General features: G+C 38.2%; 1 pseudogene; it reads left to right on the forward strand.

Moving 5' to 3' along the window:
- The first annotated feature begins 649 nt into the window (after positions 1–649).
- LOC136406520 (patched domain-containing protein 3-like) lies at positions 650–27,718 on the forward strand (annotated as a pseudogene).
- Positions 27,719–27,853: the final 135 nt, after the last annotated feature.

The following is a 27,853-nucleotide window of genomic DNA, read 5'->3' on the forward strand; positions in this document are numbered from 1 at the left end:
TGTGGTCTGTGGGGCTTCCAACTTGCCTCCGTGGGTGGGGCTGTGCGCACATACCCAGTCGCAAGCCCAGGCCTACCCCTAGCTTCCGCCCTGTCTCCGCGGGCAGGACTGCATTCATGCATCCGGGCTCCAATCCTTGGCCGGCCCCTGTCCTCTGCCTCATCCCTGTGGACAGGACTACTTTGAAGCACCTGAGAGCCCGGGCCTCAAGCTTGGACTGGTTCCCTGGCCCCCAGCCGACCTCCACGGGCGGGACTGCTTTCCTGTGGCCAGGTTGCAAGCTTTGCCGGCCTTGGCCTCCGCCCCACCCCTGTGGGCAAGACAGTGTTCATGAGCCTGGGTTGCAAGCCTTGGCCAGCCCCGGGCCTCTGCCCCACCCTTACGGGTTGGACTGCTTTCATGCGCCTGGTCTGCAAGCCTGGGCAGGTTCCCCGGCTTCCACCCTGCCTCCACAGGTGGGACTGTGTTCACATGCTTGGGCCACAGCCGCGGCCAACGGAATGTCCAGCATTCAGGCACAAGCAGCCATTGCTCAGACGACGTAGAATTTCCCCATGAAACCGTTGGCCAAGGTGGAAATAGGCGCTCGTTCAGCAGCTATTTTCCATTCTGTTCCGGTGTTTGAGACGTGATCCTTTCCCTTCTGGAAATGAGTCTTAATTCCTTAAAGGCTGTCCCAGAGGCGGAGACCAAGTCCTCAACAGAGCAAGAAGCAGAGTCCACGACAGAATTTCAAAAGCCAGCAGGGCCTGGGCCAGACTCAGATGTGGTATTGTCAGGAACAGAAGCCTGCGCGGAGCCCAGCTTCACGGCAGCACACAGAGCCACTAGGCACACGGGAGCAGGAGTCACTTTCTCGCCTGGTGTTGGTGAGGGGGGATTCATCTCTGTCTGCATAACAGACAGCCCTTTGTTGAAGCGTCTCATAGGCACCACTACCACACCAACTGCCTGGAGGCTCTGCTCTCCTGGGCCTTCCAATGGCTGGAATGGGAGGTGGGTTCAAACTCCTGGGTCTTCCTGCTGATGCCCATACTGCCGACCATAGTTCTCAGCACAGGCTTTTTTTCTGTGCCCAAGCATAAGAGATGAACCTTGAGGAGCAGTGCATCCCGATTGGGAGCTCAGCAAAGTCTGAACGCTTTGTACAGGAATATTTCACCTCTGAGGACAGTAATCATTTCTCCAAGATCAATTTCGCTTCTGTTCTGTCTCCAACACTGCCTTCTTGCTGGAACAAGAAATCTTATCAGAAGTTGGCGAACTGGACGATGCGGTGGAGGCTCTGTGTGCAACAGAGGCTTAGTAAATGGAACCCAGATTCTCTACAACCAGGTGTGTGCTAAGAACCAGGGCTTATGTGTACCCTCCAACCCACTTCTGTCTGCCTGCCAGGTGAACAAGAACCTCGACTTTAGACACATCACCTTCCCCATCTACACATTAAATGGTCAACCCATCTCCCTGCCTGGCACCCTTGGAGGAATCGTCTTAGGCAACAAGATGGGAACAAATCAATTAATGCTGGAGGCTAGAGCCATGCGCCGCAATATTACCTGAAGAGAGGAGGAGAGGATAATGAGTATAGCAAGATGTGCTGAACCACTTCCTAAACCAATTTAGCAATATTGAAGAGTCTGCCCTTGAAGATGATCCAGGTATGTGGCAGCTGGGCCTGATAGGGAGGCCAGGAGAAAGTGGGAGAGATAAGCCTTATTACAAGGACCACAGATAGCAATAACACTCCAAGAGTAGTGGATGGAGTCCTTGAATGGAAGCTGGGAATGCACTACTGTATTTAGTACTTAACCCAACATTCTTAAACTAACACACTGAAGATGCCACAAATCTTAGAGCCTTGGTAATATTCTGATGGAAACACAAATCCTAAATCCTGTTCAGTACAGGACTGATCTTCAGGTTTAGTTTTGGAGATTGGTTTTCTAGCCAAATTACTTGGAAATTCTTTTAGTTCAAAAGCCTTTGCTGTTTCCAGGAGCCTCCTAAAATCTGATTGAAGTTCACTGGAACAACAACAGCAACAAAACCTTTAAGCAAAAGTTCCATTGTGATATTTTAAAAGATAACTAGCTCAACATTTTTTTCAAGTAAATTATAGCATAGTGTTAGGCATATGTTAACTGTTCAGTAATTGTTGGGACAGCAAACCTACTAATACATTTGTATAGCCTGGTGAAAGTGAGACACCCATTGAAAAAAACCTTCGAATATCAGGCCTTTCTGAAATAATATGTATGCAATTAAAATAGTAAAAGATAACAGCCTAATAATTTATTTAGTTTTTAATGATTTCACAGTTTTATATAAAATTTAGATATTCAGAAGTTTTAAACATTGAAGTTTTGTAAGAAACATTGGAAAGAGATTTGTGGGAAGGAACAACTCTATGTTATTCTAAAATCACAATTCATATTTTGGTCTTTTAATAAATTTGAACATGTTTATTTTTCATCAGTAACCTAGTTTCAATAGTGTTTGTAACTCACTTGCAAGTATTATAATTAAAGGTTATCTGAGTAATTTTTTTGTGCAGGTAATCTACTTTACATTACTTTCCAGAGGACTGGAATTTGAAACAACTTCTAAGAGTGATCCCTTTGTTTTATGTGGCATATGTTCTAATCATATTATTTGCGATTATATCATGTTACAGGTAAAACTTTTGTTTTTTTACATATTTTTAAAAAATATTTTATTGTGGTAAAATAGATATAAAACATAAAATGTAATTTTAACAATTTTGAGTGCATGATTCAGTAGTTAACGACTTTGACTATGTTGTACAATTGTAGCAAGTATCCGTTTCCAAATATATTCCATCACCCCAAAGAGAAATACTGTAACCAGTTAGCAATAACACCCCATTGCCTCTTCCTAGCCCTGGTAAATCTTTCATCTACTTTCTGTCTTTATGAATTTGCCTATTCTAGAGATTTTATAAGTGAAATCATGTAATATTTCTCCTTTTGTAACTGACTTACATCACTTAGCGCAATGTTTTTAAGGTTCATCCATGTTATACAATGTCTGAAAACTTCATTTTTTTATGGTTAAGTAATATTCCATTGCATGTATATACCACATTTTACTTATCCACGAATCTGTTCATGGGCACTTAGAATGTTTATACCTCTTGGCTATTATGGATAATGGTGTAATGAACATTAATGTACAAATATCTGTTTGAGCCCGTTTTTAATTCTTTTCAGTACATATCTGGAAATGGAATTGGTGGCTTGCATGATAATTCTGTTAGGTTGCTGAAGATCTGCCAAACTTTTCCACAGAGGCCACACCATTTATACTCTACCAGCAATTCTCCACTTTCTCACCAACACTTCTATTGTCTGTTTTATTGATTAAAGCCATTCTACTGGTGCAAAGTGGTATCTCATTGCGGTTTTGATTCCCTTTTCCCTAGTTACTAATGATGAGTATCTTTTGATGCATTTATTGGCTATCTGTGTATCTTCATTAGAGAAATGTCTATTTAAGTTCTTTGCCCATTTTTTAATAATTTTGCCATTTTGTAAATGGGTGTTTTTGTTGAGTATTATTGTTAATAATTACTTAATATATTTTTGATATTAAACCTTTGACAGATAAAAATGAGTTGCAAATATTATACTACTTGGTGGATCATCTCTTAACTTTCTTGAAAATGTCCTCTAATGAAGTTTTTAATTTTGATAAAATTTATTTTTTCTTTTGCTACTTCTGCTTTTGGTGCTATATCTAAGAATCCATTGACAAGTGCAGGGTAATGCACATTTACTCTGTTTTCTTCTGAAACTTTATGGTTTTAGTTCTTATACAGTGTGTCCGTAAAGTCATGGTGCACTTTTGACCAGTCACAGGAAAGCAACAAAAGACGATAGAAATGTGAAATCTGCACCAAATAGAAGGAAAACCCTCCCAGTTTCTGTAGGATGATGTGGCAGCATATGTGCATGCACAGATGATGATGTAACACCGTGTATACAGTGGAGCAGCCCACGGCCATGCCAGTCGAGATGTGGACGGTACAGAGGAAAGTTCAGTGTGTTCTGTGGCTCGCTAAATTCGAATCTGTGACCAAAGTGCAACGTGAATATCAGCGCATTTATAACAAAGCGCCACCACATAGGAATAACATTACTCGGTGGGATAAGCAGTTTAAGGAAATCGGCAGTTTGGTGGAGAAACCCCATTCTGGTAGGCCATCAGTCAGTGACGAGTCTGTGGAGGCTATACGGGACAGCTACCTAAGGAGCCCTAAAAAATCTGTGCGTGAGCCCACATCGAACTGCACTGAATAGGTATGAAACAGGGAGAGTTTTCCTTTTATTTGGTACAGATTTCACATTTCTATCATCTTTTGTTGCTTTCCTGTGACTGGTTAAAAGTGCACCATGACTTTACGGACACACTGTATTTAGGTTGTTGATCAATTTTTAACTATTTCTTATCTAGCATAAAGTAGGGGTTCAGCTTCATTCTTGCATATGTGGAAATCTGGTTGCCAAAATACCATTCAATGAAGAAAAATCAGTTGGCTGGCACTGTGTATGGATTTATTTGTGTACTCTCAGTTTTATCCCATTGGTCTATATTTCTATCTATATACCAGTACCACACCATTCTCATTGTTGTAGTTTGTCATAAGTTTTTTAAATCTGGAAATTGCAGTCCTCCAACTTTCTTCTTGTTTTCAAGATTAGTTTGGAAATCTAAGGCCCCTTACTATTTCATACAAATTCGAAGGCAACCTTTTCCATTTATGAATAGAAAAAAAGACCATTGGAATTTTGATGAAAATTGTGTTGAGTCTGTAACTGCTTTAGATGAGACTGACATTTTAATAATATTCTATCCATGGTAAGGAAATGTTTCCATTGATTTGGCTCTTATTTTGTTTCTTTCATCGATGTTTTGTAGTGTTCAGTGTACAAGCCTTTTTCCCTCCTGGGTTAAATTTATTCCTAAGTATTCTTTTAGACACTGTTTAAATGGAATCACTTTTGTAATTTCCTTTTGTGATTGTTCATTGCACACAGATAAACACAACTGATTTTTGTGTGATCTTGTATCCTGTAGCTTTTCTGAATTTAATAACTACATTTTTTTGTGGATTCTTTGGAATTACCATATACAGGATCAGGTAATCTGGGGCAAAGATTAGTTACTCTCCTTCCTTTTCAATTTTTCTTTCTTTCTTCCTGTCTAACTGCTCGCTATCAACACAATGTTGAATATTGCTGGTCACAATGGGCATTCTATCCTGTTGCTATTCTTAGAGGGAAGCTTTCAGTTTTTCACCACTATGATGTTAGCTGTGCCTTTTCCATAAATGCCCTCATCATTTTGAACAAGTTCTCTTCTATTCCTTATTAGAGTGTTTTTCTTTTAATCATGATTACGTGTTGAATTTTGTCAAATGCCTTTTTTGCATCTATTGAGATGATCCTGTGTTTTTTATCTTTTGTTGTATTAGTGTGGTGTATTACATTGATTGATTTTCTTATGTTGAACTACTCTTGCATTCCTGGGGTAAATTTCACTTGGTCATGGTGTATAATCCTTTTAATATGCTATTGAATTGGGTTTGCTAGAATTTTGTTGAAGACTTTTGCATCTATATTCATAAAAGATATTAACTGTGTCTTTATTTGGCATTAATAGTAGTGTAATGCTGGACTGATAGAATGAATCAAGAATTGTTCCCTTTTTTTCAATATTTTGGAAGGATTTTAGAAGGACTGGTGTTAATTATTCTTTACATGTTTGGCAAAATTCACAACTGAAGCCATCTTGTTCTGGTCTTTTCTTTGCTGGGAGGTTTTTTATTACCAATTTACTCTTTTTACTTGTTACATGTTTGTTGAGATTTTCTATTTCCTTGAGTCAGTTTAGATCACTGTGTATTTCTAGGAATTTGTGCATTTTATCTACATTATCCAATTTGTTGCCATAAGTTATTTACAGTATTCTCTTATAATCTTTTCTATTTCTATAAGGTCAGTAATAATATACTAATTTTCATATCTGATTTCAGTTAAAGCAATTAGTTAACAAAAAATATGTACCTTCCTTGCTTATGCCCATGTATAAATCATCCCTTTAACAGAAAGATTTGCTTTTGGAGGTCCATGTACTCTAAAAATCAGTTAAAAATAATATACAAAAATTTATATAATTACAGGGGCTTATAGATCACTGGGAATCCTTGTGTCTGATAAAAGTATAGACACCCCTGCTGTTTTTTTATTACTATTTGTATGAAATATCTTTTTCAATTTATTTATGTCTTTTGATCTAAAGTGAGTCTCTCTAGTAAACTGCATATAGTTGAATTATGCTATGTTATTCATTCCACCAATTTCATGTCTCTTGACTGGAGAGTTTAACCATTAATATTTAAAATAATTGTGGACAAAAACTTAAGTTTTGCTATTTTTTCACCGAATATCTTGCAGGTTTTTGCTTTTCATTTCATTCGTTACACATTCTTTTATGTTTAATTTATATTTTTCTAGTGAGCTGTTTTAATTCTCATTTCTTATTGTAATGATTTTTAGAGATTTTGTTTGTGGCATATGACATCCTAAATTTAAAAGAATCTATATTAAATTCATACCTGATACCAACTTAACTTAAAAAACACACAAATATGGTGCTTCCATACATCTCTGTACCCCCCACCATGTTGTCATTGTTACAAATTATATCTTTTTTTTTTTTTGTATTTTTCTGAAGCTGGAAACGGGGAGGCAGTCAGACAGACTCCTGCATGCGCCCGACTGGGACCCACCCGGCATGCCCACCAGGGGGCGACGCTCTGCCCATCTTGGGGCGTTGCTCTGCCGCAATCAGAGCCATTTTAGTGCCTGAGGCAGAGGCCACAGAGCCATCCTCAGCGCCTGGGCAAACTTTGCTCCAGTGGAGCCTTGGCTGCGGGAGGGGAAGAGAGAGACAGAGAGGAAGGAGAGGAGGAGGGGTGGAGAAGCAGATGGGCGCTTCTCCTGTGTGCCCTGGCTGGGAATCAAACCCAGGACTACTGCACGCCAGGCCGATGCTCTACCATTGTGCCAACTGGCCAGGGCCCTAATTATATCTTTATACTTGTATGCCCTTTAACATATATTTATAATACATTTATGTATTTCTCTTTTAAATTCTATAGGAAATAAAATGTAGAGTTACAAACCCAAAATACAATAATACTTGGTTTTATATTTGTCCATGTATTTACCTTTACTTGAGAACTGTATTTCTTCATATCACTTAGAGTTAATTTTTATTTTTATTTTTTTCCTCCTCGGCATTCCCTTTAGCATTTCTTATAGGGGAGGTCTAGTGGTAACAAACCTGGCTCTTCTTTATCCTGGAAGATCTTAATTTCTATTTTTCTTTTTTTGCATGGGAGAGATAGGACAGACAGGGACAGACAGGAAAGGATTGATGAGAAGCATCAACTCACAATGTTGCACCTTGATTGTTCACTGAGAGCTTTCTCATATGTGCCTTGACTGGGGGGCTCCAGCTGAGCCAGTGACCCTTGCTCAAGCAAGCAACCTTGAGCTCAAACCAGCAACCTTGGGCTCAAATTAGCAACCTTGGGCTTCAAGTCAGTGATCTTTGGGCTCAAGCCAGTGACCATGGGGTCATATCTACGATCCCGTGCTCAAGCTGGATAAGCCGGTGCTCAAGCCAGCACTCAAGCAGGCCACCTTGGGGTTTCAAACCTAGGTCCTCAGTGTCCCAGGTTGATGGTCTATCCACTGTGCCACCACCTGGTCAGTCTCTACTTGACTTGAAGGACAGTTTTGCTGAATACAAGATTTTCAGCTGGTGGGTTTTCTTCTTTTAACACTTTAAATATCAATCAACTATACCTTGGCCTCTATGGTTTCTGATGAGTAATAAGCTTTTTTGCTTATTAAGGATCCCTTGTATATGGTGAGTTGTTTTATTCTTGTTGCTTTCTAGATTCTCTTTATCTTTTAACTGTTTCACATTATAATGTGTCTCAGTCTGGATCTTTTTGAGTTCATTCTATTTGAGGTTCACAAAGCTCCTCAGAAAAAAGCTGAGAAAACCCTAAGCTTTCTTCGGGGCTGATCCCCAGGCACAGTGTAAGCCATTATTTCTTCAAATATTTTTCCTGCCTCTTTTTCTTCTTCCGGGCTCCCATATTGTATATTTTGTGCTTGCTGATATCCCACAGCACTCTGAGGTTCTTTTCACTTTTCTTCTTTCTTTTTTTTCCCCTGCCTAAATTCAATAATTTCAATGATCCTACCTTCAAGTTCACTGATTCTCCTGCCTGCTAAAACTGCTTTTGAACACTTCCTCTGTTTCGATTTTTAAGTTACTGTGGGGTTTTTTTGTTTGTTTGTTTGTTTTTTGTGTATTTTTCCGAAGCTGGAAACGGGGAGAGACAGTCAGACAGACTCCCGCATGCGCCCGACCGGGATCCACCCGGCATGCCCACCAGGGGGCGACGCTCTGCCCACCAGGGGGCAATGCTCTGCCCCTCCCGGGCGTCGCTCTGTTGCGACCAGAGCCACTCTAGCGCCTGGGGCAGAGGCCAAGGAGCCATCCCCAGCGACTGGGCCATCTTTGCTCCAATGGAGCCTCGCTGTGGGAGGGGAAGAGAGAGACAGAGAGGAAGGAGAGGGGGAGGGGTGGAGAATCAGATGGGCGCTTCTCCTGTGTGCCCTGGCTGGGAATCGAACCCGGGACCCCTTGCACGCCAGGCTGATGCTCTACCACTGAGCCAACCGGCCAGGGCCTAGTTACTGTGTTTTTTAACTAAAGAATTTGTTTGGATCCTTTTTATAAAATTGTCTTTTTATTTCTACTGCTATTTGGTTCATAGACTATTTTCCTTATTTTCTTGTCAGTGCTGCTTTCCTTTAGCTCTCTGAGCATATTTGAGACAGTATTTTATAGTCTCTAGTCTTTCTCTAGTAAAGTCAATCTCTCTTTCCTCAAGGATATCTGTTCATTTATTTTGTTCCTTTGTCTGAGTCATACTTTCCTGTACTTTTTTCTGTATGCCTTGAGATTTCTTTTGCTTTTGTTGAAAACAGAACATTTGAGTATTAAAATGTGGTAACTAGAAATCAGATTCCCACTTTTCCAGGATTTTCTGTTGCTTGCTTGCTTAAGGGTATAATAATCCATCTTCTAGTGACTGTCCCAAATTATTACTGCAAACACTGTATTCCTTGTTTATATGGTTACTGATATCTCTGTTCCTTAGCTCCTGTTTTTCTAATGTTTTGACAAAGATTTCCATGGGTGCCAGGAGCTCTCCCAGTCTTTGAAAAATGGCTGTGTACCTGGAACCTCCATGAACACTTAGCCAGGCTTACACTGTGCCTGGGATCAGCCCCAGAGGGAAGCTTAGAGTTTTCTCAGGTTTTTTATTTTTCTGAGTGTATACTTGCTCTGTGTGATTTCCTAAAATATCCAGTGTACACTGGTGCTTTTGAACATCCTACATTCCCAGAGAAATACTCCCTACCTTTTGCTTTAGGCAGTCTTTTATATATTTGGGCTGTAATCTTTTACATATATGAGGGTTAATTCAACTCATGGTGTTTCTAGCTTTCTTGACCTGAGTTCTGAGTTACAGAAAACAGAGCCATGCCCTGCATCAGTCCTTCAAGTAGCCACTAAACAGGTCAGAACAGCCATTTAAATATTTTACGTATAAAGTCTTTGCTCCCTCCATAAATGCAAATAGTACCATACTAGTAACATGACTGTTGCTGTTCTTGAAGACTATTGTTCCTTTAAGACTCTGGCCATTTTAATACACCTGCCACTATAAGGTAACTTGTACTATACCAGAGAGGGGGTGAGATAGGGATGTAAATCTTCCTGTTTTGAAATGCATCCCTTTTATTTTTCACTGTTTTTCCTAGTTCATAGAATAAGTTTTGAAGATTTATGCTTGTTTGTCTGTTTATGTGGGAGATGAGAATTTGAAAACTCCCACTCCATCCTTTGCTGCTAAACTTTTACTTTTTAAACTTGATATTTAAAAAATTTTACCCATTAGGAATAGTATGCACTCAAATGGAATAGTAAAAAGAAAATTTTACTAGTCCTGTTTGATTTGGCATATGTTTTTACCTGACATATTGTAGTACTTATGATTAACTGTTCCATTTGGAAGAAGATATGCTAACAGATTTAACAAACAAGCTCTTATTTCTACTATAAATTTGAAGAAGTGCTTCTAGGTATATAAAAGATTAAATTGACTTGGGTGTCCCAATTGTACTTATGTGAGGTTTACCTTGTTAAGCACTTAAAAATTGTTATCTAGGCATTACATAAAGGTATTTCGAGCTCTTATGATCAGAAAGCTAAAATGTCAGCAAACAATAGAATTTACATGTAGAAGGCACCACAAAGGTTATATTATTCCAATGATTCTCAAGTCAGAGTCACAGAGAGAGCCGGAAAATGACATATTGTAAAGACTTGTCCTATTAAATTAAAGATCTGGGCCTTAAATCTGAGAATATACATTTCAAGTTTTTCTCTAGTTGATTCTCATGAGTAAATACGTTTGGGAACAATTTATATAATTTAATTCTCTGGATTTAAGGCAGAGAAACATGAGGCCCCAGTGGGTAGAGACTTAAACACAGTGGGTACCTCTTTAGAACCAACAAACTAATTACATCTTAACTTTGTTATTCTGAAAAGGAAAGCTACATCCCCTAGGAAACAAACAAACAAAAAATTTTAAAAAAAGGAAAGAAGGATGAAGAAAACGAGAGAAGGAAGGAAGGAAGGAAGGAAGGAAGGAAGGAAGGAAGGAAGGAAGGAAGGAAGGAAGGAAGGAAGGGGAAAAGAAAGAAAACAAAAACTCAGTATTAGTAATATAAAATTTTTTTAAAAATGAGCATGGGGTCTACCAATGAATGGATTGAAAAACTTTTCTACTAGGTAGTTGTTTCTGAAGATACAAATTTGTATAACTTCTTCTGTATCTTTCAAATAATTGGGACAGTAATGCAGAAAATCTTGTATTGAAGGCAACTAAAAAGTGATTTATATTTGTCTTTGAAAATGTTTTTATGCTTATGTGACTAACATTTTAAATATACCTGTGTATTTAAACACAAAGCAACTTTATGTTTCCCCTCATTCTCTTATCTGGAGCATGCTGCATGGGATAACCCTTATTAGGGAAAAAGGGATTGCTACCCTATTTTATTACTTTTTCTTTTCCTCTTTATCTTAAGCCAGTTCCTGGGTTGCAGCATGTCCAAGGAGAAGAATATAAAGATTTCTTTTTTTTTGCACAACAATTCTTAAGTCACAAATGCTACTGTGATGGTCTCTAATGCATGCCTTTTCTGAGCTTAAATATAAAACTAATTTTTCTGTGAGTGATTTTGTATATTCCTTGGACATCTCTTGACCCTAATTCTTTTTTATCACTGAGAATCTCTTATCTCTCTTCTGGATGGGGCCTTCTAGACAGTCCCTCAGATGTTTGCATCCTGCCTGTATCACACAAACTTAAAAAAATTTTAAATTAATTGAGAGAGAGAGAAACATTGATATGTTGTTCCACTTATTTATACATTCATTGGTTGATTCCTGTCTGTGTCCTGACTGAGGACAGAACCTGCAACCTTGGTATACTGAGACTATGCTCTAACCAAGCTACCCAGCCAGGGCATCACACACACTTATATTAAATACAGTATATGGTTTTTCTTGTCTACATGCATTTAGCTCAGGCAGATCTTTATTCAAATACATTTTGGGGCTCTATATATATTCCCTTTGAAGTGAAGTTATTTGAACAAGACTAAGACTTTTTAAAAAGTTTATGCTCCAAATTTAACTTTATTCTATAGCAAGTAGTTGTAAGTATATTGACTATTTCAAAATTTTCTGACATTTTGGAAATGACAAAACTTACTCCAAATATTAGATCAATTTATGATAAAATCTGGAAAATATTTCCCTTCTTAAATCCACTGTAAACTATTCCTTACTATGGCCCCTGTCAAGGAAGATGTGAATCCCTCATCAAGCATATATATTGTTATTTAAATGTTATCACTTCTAATTTATTTCTTTCCTGATAAGTGAATAAAAATTTCAAAAAATTGACCATTTTGCTGCCAGTGATGCCCAAATCTCCCTGAGCATTGGAATCATATAGAGAATTTTTAGACACATTGATTCTGCAGCTTTACTACAACCATACTGAATCAGAATCTACAGAGCTGGGGTCCAGGAAATCTAAAGTTCTAAGACTCTCCCTAGGTCATTTGGAAAACTGCTTAAACTGAGGTCCTTCTTGGGAACTGGCATATCTGCAAGTATATTCACCCAACTCCTACAGTGTTCTATGTTCAGATCTTCCATTGTCTACTGAACATTAAAATAAAGGTCATTTAAAAAGTCAACACAACCAGTCAACATCACTATAGCCAATAATATACATCTCTCCCTCAATCCTTTGAAAAACTTTCACCAAAAGATCCAAAAATTTGAAAGAGAAAATGGAAAAAACATAAGTAACATTTATCCACATTAATCTTTCCGATTTCAATGTTCATCTTTGTTACTTTAATAAAAAAAAAATTTTAGTGAGAGAGGGAGAGGGAGAGTGGAACAGACAGTGACAGGAAGACAGATGAGAAGCATCAACTTGTTGCATCACTTTAGTTGTTCAATGATTGCTTTCTCATATGTTCTTTGACTGGGGGCTCCAGCTGAGTCAGTGATCCTTGCTCAAGCCAGGAACCTTGAGCACAAGCCAGCAACCTTGGACTCAAGCTAGTGACCTTGGGCTTCAAGCTAGTGACCTTGGGCTTCAAGTAAGCGACCTTTGGGCTCAAGCCAGTGACCATGGGGTCACATCTATAATCCCATGCTCAAGGCAGCGACCCCGCACTCAAGCTGATGAGCCCGTGCTCAAGCTGGTACTCAAGCAGGCCACCTCGGGGTTTCAAACCAGTGTCCTCAGCGTCTCAGGTTGATGCTCTATCCACTGCACCACTGCCTGGTTAGGCCTTTGTTACTTTTTTTTTTTTTTTGTATTTTTCTGAAGCTGGAAATGGGGAGAAACAGTCAGACAGACTCCCGCATGCGCCCCACCAGTATCCACCCGGCACGCTCACCAGAGGGCGACGCTCTGCCCACCAGGGGGCGATGCTCTGCCCCTCCGGGGTGTCACTCTGTCGGGACCAGAGCCACTCTAGCGCCTGGGGCAGAGGCCAAGGAGCCATCCCCAGCGCCTGGGCCATCTTTGCTCCAATGGAGCCTTGGCTGTGGGAGGGGAAGAGACAGAGAGGAAGGAGAGGGGGAGGGGTGGAGAAGCAGATGGGCGCTTCTCCTGTGTGCCCTGGCCGGGAATCGAACCCGGGACTTCTGCACGCCAGGCCGACGCTCTACCACTGAGCCAACCAGCCAGGGCCAACTTTCTTATCTTAAACTTTTATAAAGAACAATGTTGTTTTAAAAAGTTTCATTTTAATAAAAATTTATTTGTAACAAAAAATTGACTTTTATTCCTGGAATTTGTGCATTTAATGTTGATTTTAGGCCTTGAATTTAACTCATAGCACCAGTAGGTTGAGAAATATTAAAATACAGGTTTCTGGCCAAGATAGCAGAGTAGCTAAATGTGGTATTCTCATTCTCCAACAACCATGTCAAAATTACTTTTGAACTACAGAAACACCATCATTCAGAATCTGAAATCACATTGAACAGAAGTCCTATAACTGAGGATTATAAAGAAAAAGTCACCTTGAGAGTAGTAGGAGGGGCAGAGATGAGAAAATGGGCTGGTCCTGTACCCACATGTGGTGGTTAAAATTGGGAGGTACACCTTGGCTGCAGAAGTTCACCCTGAGGAGCAAGGGTTCCCAGCTCCATACCAGATTCTCCAGCCCAGGGTTCCAGTGCTGGGAAGAGAAGTCCTCATAACTTCTGGCTATGAAAACCAGATAGGATTGAGGCTGAGTGACACAAAGAACTGCTGGAGTTGCAGGCAGTTCCTCTTAAAGGGCCTGTGCATGAACTTACTCAGACCCACTCGCTCTGAGCTCCAGTGTTGGGGTAGCAAGCAGCTCAAACGGCTTCAGAAATATACAGGGAGAAACTGAGTTATCCAGCAAAGGCTGCAGGGGCAGCTTTATCTCAGACAGAAGTGTTGGCAGAGGCCATTGTTCCTTTGCTGAGTCCTCCTCCACAGAGCCAGTAGGTGGGCGCCATCTGAGTCTCCATTAACCTGGCTCACAATGTTACCTTCTTTTGGTGATTTACTAAGACCCCACTGCCCCCAACTTAGGTACAACCCAAGCCATTTTGAGTGGTTTTTCCACAAAACCACCTGTCTTGGCTCATGCTGTGGATTTTCCTCAGTCAGGGCACAGGTAGCTGCCATTGGCCTGAACTTCTTGGGAGGCCCCCAAACCAGGCCCCTCCTGATGGCCAGCTTCAGACCTTGCTGGAGCAGCACCCAACCACCTCTGTGAGCAACACACCAGAGACCTGCTAAAGTGAGTCCTGCTCAGTGGGGTCAGTTCCTGCACAGCACATTTGCCAGGGGGGTCAATTTCTTTCATTGGTATGCCAATAGCAATCAAGGCTCAACTACAACTGGATATTGCATACAGCTCACTCAGAGTGGTACCCAGGTCTAGCGAATAGGGAGCTTGCCCCACTAGGCCCTACAGAACACCTACTATATAAGGCCAGTCTACAATGACCAGGAGCTGTAGCAGCTCTGCCTAAAGCATAGAAAACACAAGGAGGCCACCAAAATGAGGAGACAAAGAAATATGTCCCAAATGAAAGAACAGAACAAAACTCCCAAAAAAGAACTAAAATGGAGATGAGCAATCTATGGATGCAGAGTTCAAAACACTGGTTATAAGGATGCTCAATGAACTTAGGGGAAAAATAGATGAACTTAGTGAAAACTTCAACAGAGAGATAAGAATCATAAAAAGAATGGGTCAGAAATGAAGACTATATTACATAAAATCAGCAGTAAAGTAGATGAAACAGATGACTGAATCAGTGATTTGGAAGATAATGTAGTAGAAAACACCTAATAACAACAGCAAAAAGGAAAAAGAAATCCAAAAAACAAAACAAGGAAAGTTTAAAGGGACAATTTCAAGTGTAACATTTGCATCATGAGGGTGTCAGAAGGAGAAAAGAGCAAGTAATTGAAAACCTATGATTTTGAAAAAATAATGATAAGAAATTAAAATAAAATAAAACAGAAAAAAACAAAAAACAGAAACTTTTTCTAATCTGGTAAAGGGAGTAGACATACAGGCCCAAGAAGCACAGAGACCCAAACAAGACGACTACAAAGAGGCCCATACCAAGACACATCATAATTAAAATACCAAAGGTTAAAGACAAAGAGCATCTTAAAAGCAGGAGAAAGGTAGTTACCTATAACAGAGCTTCCATTAAGATTGTAAATTGATTTCTCAAAGAAACTGAAGGCCAGAAGGGATTGGCACGAAATATTCAGTAATGGTAAGCAAGGACCTATAGCTATAATTATTCTACCCAGAAAAACTACCACTGTGATTCTAAGGACAGATAAAGAGCATCGTAGATAAGAAAAAGCTAAAGCAGCTCATCACAACCAATTCAGTATTACAAGAAATGTTAAAGGGTCTTTTTTAGGAAAGAAAAAAAAAGAAAAAATATAAATAGTAAAATTGTAATAAACACATAACTATCGATAATTACTTGAAATGCAAATGAATTAAACACTTCATTGAAGGATATATGGCGGCTGAATGGATAAAAAGATGAGACCCTTACATACGCTGTCTACAAACACTTATTTCAGATTGAAAGACACACACAGACTGAAGGGATGAAAAAAGGTTATTTCAAGAACATAGAAACAAACAAAAAGCTTGGGTAGCAATACTTAAACCAAACAAAACAGACTTTAAAACAAAGGCTGTAACAAGAGACAAAGAAGGACCCAGCAATTCCCCTTCTGAGTATTCTGATGAAATTCAAAACACTAATTCAAAAATATATGTGCCTCCATATGATCACTGCTGCATTGCTTATAATAGCCAAAATATGGAAGCAACCTAATTACACATCAATAGCCATATAAAAGAAAAAGAATAAAATCTTGCCATGTGCAACAGAACAGATCGACTTAGAAAGTACTGTGCTGAGTGAAATAAGTCAGACACAGAATGACAGATGCCATGATTTCACTTATACATAGAATCTTAAAAATAAGTGAATAAGCAAAACAGAAACAGACTCAGATACAAAGAACATTTTGAAAGTTGCAAATGGGAGGGGGGTTAAGAGGATGGGTGAATAAGGTGAAAGGATTAAGTACAAATTGAGAGTTACAGAACAGACATGGGGACGTTAAGTCCAGCATAGGGAATATAGTCAATAATACGGCAGTAGCTATGTACGGTGTCAGGTGAGTTCTAGATTTATTGAGGTGATCACTTTGTAAGTTATATAAAGGTCAGATCACTTGGATTTTACCACCTGAAACTAATATGATATTGTACATTAAGTACAATTAAAATTAACAATCTGTAGTGTTTTAGCATAACTATGAGGTTCTGATATGTCAGCCAGTAGCCAGCATTTGGCTACTATGTAAGAATCACCCAGGGAAGTCTGGTAAGAGAACAGATTCCCAACTTTTCTGCATCCTCTTATTTCCCAGTTGGCTTTCATAGTGCATGGGAATTAAAGGTCTCCATCAGGCACGCAGGGGAATTATTGCCCAAGAGGTTTCTCAATACATGTCCAAGTCAACAATGTTATGAACTGATAAATTTTCAGTATGAAAGTTATCACTACAAATTCTATTTTTTCCTCCAAATTTACAGGTGTGACTGTGCACAAAACAAAATGTGTGTTGGAGACTTTGGAGTGACTTCTGTTGCCTTGGCAGTGGTGAGTGGATTTGGCCTGATATTGTACTGTGGGGTGCCATTTGTGACCATAGTTGCAAATTCACCATTTCTTGTACTAGGTGAGTAAAACAAAATGTAAGGCTACATATTATGTATGTGGCGGTGTAGGATAGATAAGGTGCTTATGTCAGATAAGGCTAAATAACTATAGTTAGATGGTTCTACAGATTCAAAATGAGGTGTCAGAAAAAGAAAAATCAAAATGAATTATGTATCTTTAGAGTTGGAAAAGTCTAATACTCCAAATGGAAATATAAGGAACATGAACAGGTAGTACACACTGCACACACACTCAACACATACACACATCAAAAATAAAAAATATAAGCCACTGAAAATATAAGAAAAAAATTCAACCTTTCAATGAATCAGAAATTCTAATGAAACCAAGAGTGAGACACACTGTTTTCTTAATAGATTAATGAATATTAGCAAAATTGAAGGCTTGGGGAAAAGTAGTGTGCAAATGAACACTGATACTTCACTGGAAGAAAATTTTGAATGGGTACACACTTATTTTTTTAGCACAACTTTGCAACAAATCATAAAGCTTAAAAATATATTTGACCTACCAATTCCACTTCTAGAAATTTCTCCTATTAATTGGACAAGTGCTCAAATGTAGAACAAGTATGTTCATTTCAATGTGATTTAGAATAGAAAAATATTGAAAATAATCTCATCCCAAATCAACATGGGATTGGTCAATTCAGTATAGCATATTAAAATTTTGGAATCATTTTTAATCTAAAAAGTAGATATAGAATATTAAATAAAAACACTGGTTATGAAGTAAGATCCTTGAAATAAGAGTGGTACAGTTACATCTGTATATCTGTATAGAGCAAATTCTGGATGGATAAACATCAAAATGTTAGCAGAAATTATCCCTGAAGGGAGGAATTAGTTGTTTATCTTTTATTTTCTTGTAATTTCAGAATTTATTTTACAATAGCATGAGAAAACAAAGGTGTTTATATTTTGGAAAGTAAGCAACTTGGAAGAAAGAGTATTTGGCTTCCTGGGGGAGATTAGCAGATGAGCTGTAGACTGGATGTTATTTATTCTAGTTCCTCAGGGCACATCTTCCTCATATGCACCCACATTTAATCACTCAGTGTTCCGGACAGCTGTAAGTAACTGTGTGTATAATTGGCTGATTAAATATAAACCATTTTTATATAGTCTGTGCATAGGAGTATGAGTGTATGTGTGTGAGTGTGTGTGATTGCAGCAACTCAAGAACTATGTGCAGGTAATTTCTTATCAATGTTCTATAAATAACAAAACCAGTTTTTAAATATCTATTAATAAATATCAGTGAGTTCATTCTTGGTTCTTAGTACTTTTGATTCTTCCCTTTTGTCCAGGTGACTATAACTGAAATCCTCAAAAGTGGTAGCTGTGGGAATTGATGACAGAGTACATAAAGTAATGTCAATTTAGATTCTCTACTTTGTTTATAACTATAGAACATCTGAATTAGAAGCAAAGTTGAAATTCCCAGTATTCTCCCATGCAGTCCATAGAGACGATCCCCCAAAATTTAAATTAACATTTTAGTTCCAAGTATTAATTATATCAGTACACATGGAAACAAAGGTGTGCATGAGTGAAAGCAGTCAGCTCTAGTAGAAAACTTTTGAAGAGATAAAATTTATCTACCACAGGCTCATGCTCTTCTTTCTAATCCCTTTTTCTTTGTAGTCCTTTCCCAGTCTTGGGGAGATTTCAGTCTGCTTTATTCTGAACCAATCATGAAATGTCTTTGTGTAAAAGAACTAATTACATAGTAGGCATTAATATCTAAAGGATCCTTGAGATTTACTTTGGAACATATTTCTGGTATCAAGAGAACTTCCATTTTAATGAGATAAGGCCTTAAACTGGGCAAGTGAAGTTTGAATAATAGCATTCTGGCTATCAAAAACAGAGCAGCAAGAAAACTGTGTGTGTGTGTGTAAACTCTGTGGTGCCTCACATCATACCATACTGATAACTAGATGCTCACTGTAGAATAGTTAAATCCAGCTTATATTTTAAGCAGCAGAATGTTGACTTAATGTGTATGTGCATTAGTGTGAAATGGCTTATGAGAGAAAGCAGTCTCATATACACTAGTAAAATCAAAGATGCATTGCTAATTCTGCTTTGACTAACATCCAGTTAACCAGGTGTCCTGCCTCATCATTGAAACACCCTACATAAAGACTGAGAAGTGGAATATACTGTGCTGCATGCAAAGAATAGGAGGATGTATAAAACACAGTTATTACAAAAGGAGTGATGAGTTCGGTTGTGGATTCAGAGACAAACAGAAAGAATCAGAGAAAGCAGTATCAAAGCACAGATTGGGCAAGATAAATAAGACCTTAAGAGATGAACAAAGAAAATGGTTTGATCTGTTGAATTTTTAATGGATATTAATATTTATAAAGATTGTTTCTTCATATATGATAAACCATTAGCCAACATCATATTAAATGGCATAAAACTGAGGACTTTCCACCTTAAATCAGGAACAAGACAGGGTTGTCCACTCTCTCCACTCTTATTTAATGTGGTGCTAGAAGTTCTGGCCAGAGCAATCAGACAAGACAAAGAAATAAAAGGCATTCATATCAGAAAAGAAGAAGTAAAGGTATCACTTTTTGCTGATGATATGATCCTATACATCGAAAACCCGAAGGACTCCACAAAAAGATTACTAGAAACAATAAACCAGTACAGTAAGGTCGCAGGATGCAAAATTAACATACAAAAGTTCATAGCCTTTTTATATGCCAAAAATGGAATATTAGAAATCGAACTCAAAAAAAAATCCCCTTCACGATTGCAACAAAAAAAATAAAATACCTAGGAATAAACATAACAAAGAATGTAAAGGACCTATATAACGAAAACTACAAAGCATTGTTAAGGAAAATCGAAAAAGACACAATGAGATGGAAAAATATTCCTTGTTCTTGGATAGGAAGAATAAATATAATCAAAATGGCCATATTACCTAAAGCAATATACAAATTTAATGCAATTCCCATCAAAATTCCTATGATATTCTTTAAAGAAATGGAACAAAAAATCATCAGATATAATATGGAACTATAAAAAACCCCGATTAGCCAAAGCAATCCTAAGGAAAAAGAACGAAGCTGGGGGCATTACAATACCTGACTTCAAATTATATTATAGAGCCACAACAATCAAAACAGCATGGTATTGGCACAAAAATAGACGTTCAGACCAATGGAACAGAATAGAAAGTCCAAAAATAAAACCACATATATATGGTCAAATAATTTTTGATAAAGGGGCCAACAACACACAATGGAGAAAAGAAAGCCTCTTCAACAAATGGTGCTGGGAAAACTGGAAAGCCACATGCAAAAGAAGGAAACTCGACTACAGCTTGTCCCTTGTACGAAAATTAATTCAAAAATGGATCAAAGACCTAAATATAAGACCTGAAACAATAAAGTACATAGAAGAGGACATAGGTACTAAATTCATGGACCTGGGTTTCAAACAGCATTTTATGAATTTGACTCCAAAAGCAAGAGAAGTGAAGGCAAAGATAAATGAATGGGACTACATCAGACTAAAAAGTTTTTGCTCAGCAAGAGAAACTGATAACAGACAGCCAACTAAATGGGAAATGTTATTTTCAAACAACAGCTCAGATAAGGGCCTAATATCCAAAATTTACAAAGAACTCATAAAACTCAACAACAAACAAGCACAAACAATCCAATAAAAAAATGGGAAGAGGACATGAACAGACAGTTCTCCCAGGAAGAAATACAAACGGCCAACAAATCTATGAAAAGATGCTCATCTTCATTAGTTATTAGAGAAATGCAAATCAAAACTACAATGAGATACCACCTTACACCTATTAAATTAGCTATTATCAACAAGACAGGTAATAGCAAATGTTGGAGAGGCTGTGGAGTATATATGGCTGTTTCCAAATGTAGGAATGTTTAGACCTTCGAAATTTGGCAAGTGATGATTCCAACACTATACCATATTTTAATGTAGAGGAAAAATATTTTTCAGATTATGGTCCCAGGGTTATGGTTACTGTTACCAAAACTGTTGACTACTAGGATAAAAATGCTAGGCAAATATTGTTGGTGGGACTGTAAAGTAGTACAACCATTATGGAAGAAAGTATGGTGGTTCCTCAAAAAACTGAAAATAGAATTACCTTATGACCCAGCAATCCCTCTACTGGGTATATACCCCCAAAACTCAGAAACATTGATACGTAAAGACACATGTAGCCCCATGTTCATTGCAACATTGTTCACAGTGGCCAAGACATGGAAACAACCAAAAAGCCCTTCAGTAGATGACTGGAGAAAGAAGATGTGGCACATATACACTATGGAATACTACTTAGCCATAAGAAATGATGACATCGGATCATTTACAACAAAATAGTGGGATCTTGATAACATTATACGGAGTGAAGTAAGTAAAAAAGAAAAAGCCAAGAACTACATGATTCCATACATTGGTGGACATAAAAACGAGACTACGAGACATGGACAAGAGTGTGGTGGTTACCAGGGGTGGGGGGAGGGAGGACACAGGAGGGAAGGAGGGAGAGGGGAAGAGGGAGGGGGAGGGGCACAAAGAAAACTAAAGAGAGGGTGACGGAGGACAATCTGACTCTGGGCGATGGGTATGCAACATAATTGAATGACAAGATAACCTGGACATGTTTTCTTTGAATATATGTACCCTGATTTATTGTCACCCCATTAACATTAATAAAAATTTATTTAAAAAAATATTTTAAAAAATTGTTTCTTTTTTTTAAAAAGTGTTGGGGTTGATGACATGTTTATCATGATTTCTGCCTGGCAGAAGACCAAGTTCACGGACAGCTTAAAACAACGAATGTCCGGGGTCTATTCCAAAGTGGCAGTGTCCATTACAATCACCACCACCACTAACATCCTGGCCTTGTCGTCCTTCAGGGCCGTACAATACTTCTGCATTTACACAGGAACAATGCTGCTCTTCTGTTACTTTTACAGCATCACCTATTTTGGAGCCATTATGGCCCTGGAAGGTAGTAGAGAAACTGTCTGTCTACATTGGTTAAAAAAGCCGGATATGCCTAACCAAAAATGTTCCTCATTAAAAAGTTGCTTCTGTCTCCAATTTGATTCTTTCCTGGATGAAGAGGAAGCTGACATCCATCCAATGAATGTGTTCTTTCGAGACTATTTTGGGCCTTTTCTTACAAATACTAAGTCCAAGGTTTTTGTAGTGCTGTTATACATTGTGTATGTTATCAGTAGTATATATGGCTGTTTGCAAGTGCAGGAAGGTTTAGACCTTCGAAATTTGGCAAGTGATGATTCCTACATCATACCATATTTTAATGTAGAGGAGAAGTATTTTTCAGTTTATGGTCCCAGGGTTATGGTTATCGTTACCGAAAGTGTTGACTATTAGGATAAAGATGCTAGGCAAATATTGTAAAAATGTCTTAGTTTGAAAACAGTAAGTATGTAGACGAAAGTCTTACAGAGTTCTGGTTACGAGAATATGTGCAGTATATGAAACGTAACACACAAGACGTAAATGATAAGAAGACTTTTATAAACAGCATTTCCAATTTTCTTGTGGATTTTCCACTTTTTACATATGATATTAATATTTCATCATCACATGAAATCACTTCTTCCCGGGCCTTTATTCAGACCATGGACATTTCTTCTTCAGTCAATAAGAAGAAGATGTTAATCCAGTTACGAGACCTGGCTGAAAACTGTGAAGTTCCCCTCATGGTGTACAACCCGGCATTCATCTATTTTGATCAGTATACTGTCATCTTAGAAAATACTGTTCGAAATGTCATTGTTGCATCAGTAGCTATGTTCATTGTTTCCTTGCTGTTAATTCCTCACCCAATGTGTGCCTTTTGGGTAACCTTCGCTATTGCTTCTGTGATTGTGGGAGTCACCGGCTTCATGGCGTTCTGGAAGGTCAATCTCGACTCCATATCCATGATTAACCTGGTCATCTGTATAGGGTTTTCTTTCCATTTTTCTGCACATATTTCCTATGCACTTGTTTCCAGTTCTAATCCCTCAGTAAACCAAAAAGTAATTGAGGCACTGTATGTGCTAGGCTACCCTGTGTTACAAACTACAATTTCAACAATAATAGGGGTGTTTGTTTTATCTACAGCTAAAGCATACATCTTCAGGACATTTTTTTAAATTTATTTTATTTTTTTATAATTTTATTTTTAATGGGGTGACATCAATAAATCAGGATACATATATTCAAAGATAACAACTCCAGGTTATCTTGTCGTTCACTTATGTTGCATACCCATCACCCAAAGTCAGATTGTCCTCTGTCACCTTCTATCTAGTTTTCTTTGTGCCCCTCCCCCTCCCCCTTTCCTTCTCCCTCTCCTCCCTCTCCCCGTAACCACCACACTCTTATCAATGTCTCTTAGTTTCACTTTTATGTCCCACCTACGTATGGAATAATGCAGTTCCTGTTTTTTTCTGATTTACTTATTTCACTTCATATAATGTTATCAAGATCCCAACATTTTGCTGTAAATGATCCGATGTCATTGGATCATTTGTATATGTGCCACATCTTCTTTTTCTAGTCATCTATTGACGGGCTTTTTGGTTGTTTCCATGTCCTGGCCACTGTGAACAATGCTGCAATGAACATGGGGCTGCATGTGTCTTTACGTATCAATGTTTCTGAGTTTTGGGGGTATATACCCAGTAGAGGGATTGCTGGGTCATAAGGTAATTCTATTTTCAGTTTTTTGAGGAACCACCATACTTTCTTCCATAATGGTTGTACTACTTTACATTCCCACCAACAGTGTATGAGGGTTCCTTTTTCTCCACAGCCTCTCCAACATTTGCTATTACCTGTCTTGTTAATAATAGCCAATCTAACAGGTGTGAGGTGGTATCTCATTGCAGTTTTGATTTGCATTTCTCTAATAACTAACGAAGATGAGCATCTTTTCATAGATCTGTTGGCCATTTGTATTTCTTCCTGGGAGAACTGTCTGTTCATGTCCTCTTTCCATTTTTTTTTATTGGATTGGTTGTTTGTTTGTGTTGAGTTTTATGAGTTCTTTGTATATTTTGGATATTAGGCTTTTATCTGAGCTGTTGTTTGAAAATAACATTTCCCATTTAGTTGGCTGTCTGTTTGTTATCAGTTTCTCTTGCTGAGCAAAAACTTCTTAGTCTGATGTAGTCCCATTCATTAATTTTTGCCTTCACTTCTCTTGCCATTGGAGTCAAATTCATAAAATGCTCTTTAAAACCCAGGTCCATGAGTTTAGTACCTATGTCTTCTTCTATGTACTTAATTGTTTCAGGTCTTATGTTTAGATCTTTGATCCATTTTGAGTTAATTTTAGTACAGGGGACAGACTGTAGTCCAGTTTCATTCTTTTGCATGTGGCTTTCCAGTTTTCCCAGCACCATTTATTGAAGAGGCTTTCTTTTCTCCATTGTGTGTTGTTGGTCCCTTTATCAAAAATTATTTGACTATATAAATGTGGGTTGTTTTTTTTTTTCATTTTTCTGAAGCTGGAAACAGGGAGAGACAGTCAGACAGACTCCCGCATGCGCCCGACCGGGATCCGCCCAGCACGCCTACCATGGGGCGACGCTCTGCCCACCAGGGGGCGATGCTCTGCCCATCCTGGGCATCGCCATATTGCGACCAGAGCCACTCTAGCGCCTGAGGCAGAGGCCACAGAACCATCCCCAGCGCCCGGGCCATCTTTGCTCCATTGGAGCCTTGGCTGCGGGAGGGGAAGAGAGAGACAGAGAGGAAAGCACGGCGGATGGGGTGGAGAAGCAAATGGGCGCTTCTCCTGTGTGCCCTGGCCGGGAATCGAACCTGGGTTCTCCGCACGCTAGGCCGACGCTCTACCGCTGAGCCAACCGGCCAGGGCTATATGTGGTTTTATTTCTGGGTTTTCTATTCTGTTCCATTGGTCTGAGTGTCTATTTTTCTGCCAATTCCATGCTGTTTTGATTGTCGTGGCCCTATAATATAGTTTGAAGTCAGGTATTGTAATGCCCCCAGCTTCATTCTTTTTCTTTAGGATTGCTTTGGCTATTCGGGGTTTTTTATAGTTCCATATAAATCTGATGATTTTTTGCTCCATTTCTTTAAAAAATGTCATTGGAATTTTGATGGGAATTGCATTAAATTTGTATATTGCTTTGGGTAATATGGCCATCTTGATTATATTTATTCTTCCTAATCAAGAACAAGGTATATTCTTCCATCTCATTATATCTTTTTCGATTTCCCTTAACAATGGTTTATAGTTTTCATTATATAAGTTCTTTACATTCTTTGTTATGTTTATTCCTAAGTATTTTATTTTTTTTTGTTGCAATCGTGAAGGGGATTGTTCTTTTGAGTTCGTTCTCAAATGTTTCATTGTTGGCATATAGAAAGGCTATTGACTTCTGTATGTTAATTTTGTATCCTGTGACCTTACTGTATTGGCTTATTGTTTCTAGTAGTCTTTTTGTGGATTCTTTGGGATTTTCGATGTATAGGATCATATCATCTGCAAAAAGTGATACCTTTACTTATTCTTTTCCGATATGGATGCCTTTTATTTTTTTGCAGGACATTTTTTAATGTTGTGTTTCTTATGGCATTTGGGGCTGCTCATGGTCTAATTTTTATTCCAGTATTCTTAACCATTTTTGAAGGTTTGTATAAATATCTGCAAGCAAATCAAAGACCAATTATAGAATTCCTGATTTCTGCAGCTCAATCTGATAAAAATGCACTATTAGCAACAGTCAATAAACTAAAAACAATGGTATATTTCCTTGACTTCAAAATCCTATATAAAATGTTATTTAAAATGTCCTGAGAAAAATTAATTAGTATTACATTAAAATATCTTTCTAAATTAGAAAGTGTTGTCATCTTTATTTTGATCTATACAATCAAGTATAAAATATAAATTTCTAGTAATTTTTTTACTTAAAAAATTTTTTATTTAGACAATTAATTCTAATGGGGTGACACTGGTCAACTAGAGCAGTGGTCCCCAAACCCCGAGCTGCGGACCAGTACTGGTCCGTGGGCCATTTGGTACTAGTTCGCAGAGAAAGAATAAATAACTTACATTATTTGTTTTATTTATATTTAAGCCTGAACGATGTTTTATTTTAAAAAAATGACCAGATTCCCTCTGTTACACCTAAGACTCACTCTTTTTTTTTTTTTAATTTAATTTTATTTTTTAATGGGGTGACATCAATAAATCAGGATACATATATTCAAAGATAACAACTCCAGGTTATCTTGTCGTTCACTTATGTTGCATACCCATCACCCAAAGTCAGATTGTCCTCTGTCACCTTCTATCTAGTTTTCTTTGTGCCCCTCCCCCTCCCCCTTACCTCTCTCCCTCTCCCCCCTCCCCCCGTAACCACCACACTCTTATCAATGTCTCTTAGTCTCACTTTTATTAAGACTCATTCTTGACGCTTGTCTCGGTCACGTGATACATTTATCCGTCCCACCCTAAAGGCCGGTCCGTGAAAATATTTTCTGACATTCAACCGGTCTGTGGCCCAAAAAAAGTTGGGGACCACTGAACTAGAGTACATAGATTTAGAGAAAACATCTGCAGATCATTGTGACATTCAACTATATTGTATACCCATCACCCAAAGTCAAATCGTTCTCCATCACCTTTTATTTGGTTTTCTTTATGCCTCTCCCCTCCCCCCACCCAACACCGTCTTCTCCGTTCCCCACCCCCTGGTAACCACTGCACTCTTATCAATGTCCCTGAGTTAATTTTGTGAACCACCTATGTATGGGATCATACAGTTCTTAGTTTTTTCTGATTTACTTATTTCACTCAGTATAATGTCATCAAGGTCCATCCATGTTGTAAATGATCCTATGTATTCCCTGTAATGCACAATAGAGACTTATTTTTACTGGTGGGGTTAGAAACGCTTCGTTTATATATTAGTATAGCTCATATACTGCATCATAAATAGCTACTGTATGCATTCACATCTTTAAATTAAAAAAAAAGAAAAATGTTTCATTCATCATCGATATAGACTTGCACTCACTACAGTTCTTCTACTTGGAAATAACAAACCAGCCATCCTCATAAACTGCTTAGGGGGAGTAAGGAAAGAAAAACCATACTGTAGAATTCCTTTTTTATGAAGTTCAAGAACATGCAAAGCAAGACAATAGTGGTGGTGGTGCTTAGAAAGGTCACAAAAAAGATCTCTGGGTTTTGAATATATTATACACACACAGAGAGAGAGAGAGAGAGAGAGAGAGAGAGAGATTGATCTGGGTGGTGGTCACATCAAACTGTACATATGGCACTTGAACATTTTACTTGGTTATTTTGAAGTATATATATTTTAATTCCTTTAAAAAAATTTAGAACCCTTAAGATCTCATTCAACCAGCTTGTTTTGCCCTTGTCAAAACTGCAAAGCCTCTAATTAAGAGACAAATAGTTAATGGCATTATCCAAACTTTTTTCCCCCTAATATGCCCTGCTCCCAACCGGTGTCTACCCCCATCTGTTCAATGGTGTCTCTATTATCTGATCAGCAGAAGTTAAAGGTAACCACCAACAAAATAGTCCAGAGGACAAGGATGTTTATAATCATCATATTCAGGATAAACAAGCTTAAGGGTCCTCTTTCCACCAAACCAAAAGTAAACTCCCAAAAGGAAACCCTAATGTAAACACCAACCTTTTAATCACTCTGTATATCACTTTTTTTAATTTATGATTTTAATTTGTGTTTACACAGATGCAAGTGTCC

This window comes from Saccopteryx leptura, chromosome 5 (genome assembly GCF_036850995.1).
Source record: "Saccopteryx leptura isolate mSacLep1 chromosome 5, mSacLep1_pri_phased_curated, whole genome shotgun sequence".
Taxonomy (NCBI): domain Eukaryota; kingdom Metazoa; phylum Chordata; class Mammalia; order Chiroptera; family Emballonuridae; genus Saccopteryx; species Saccopteryx leptura.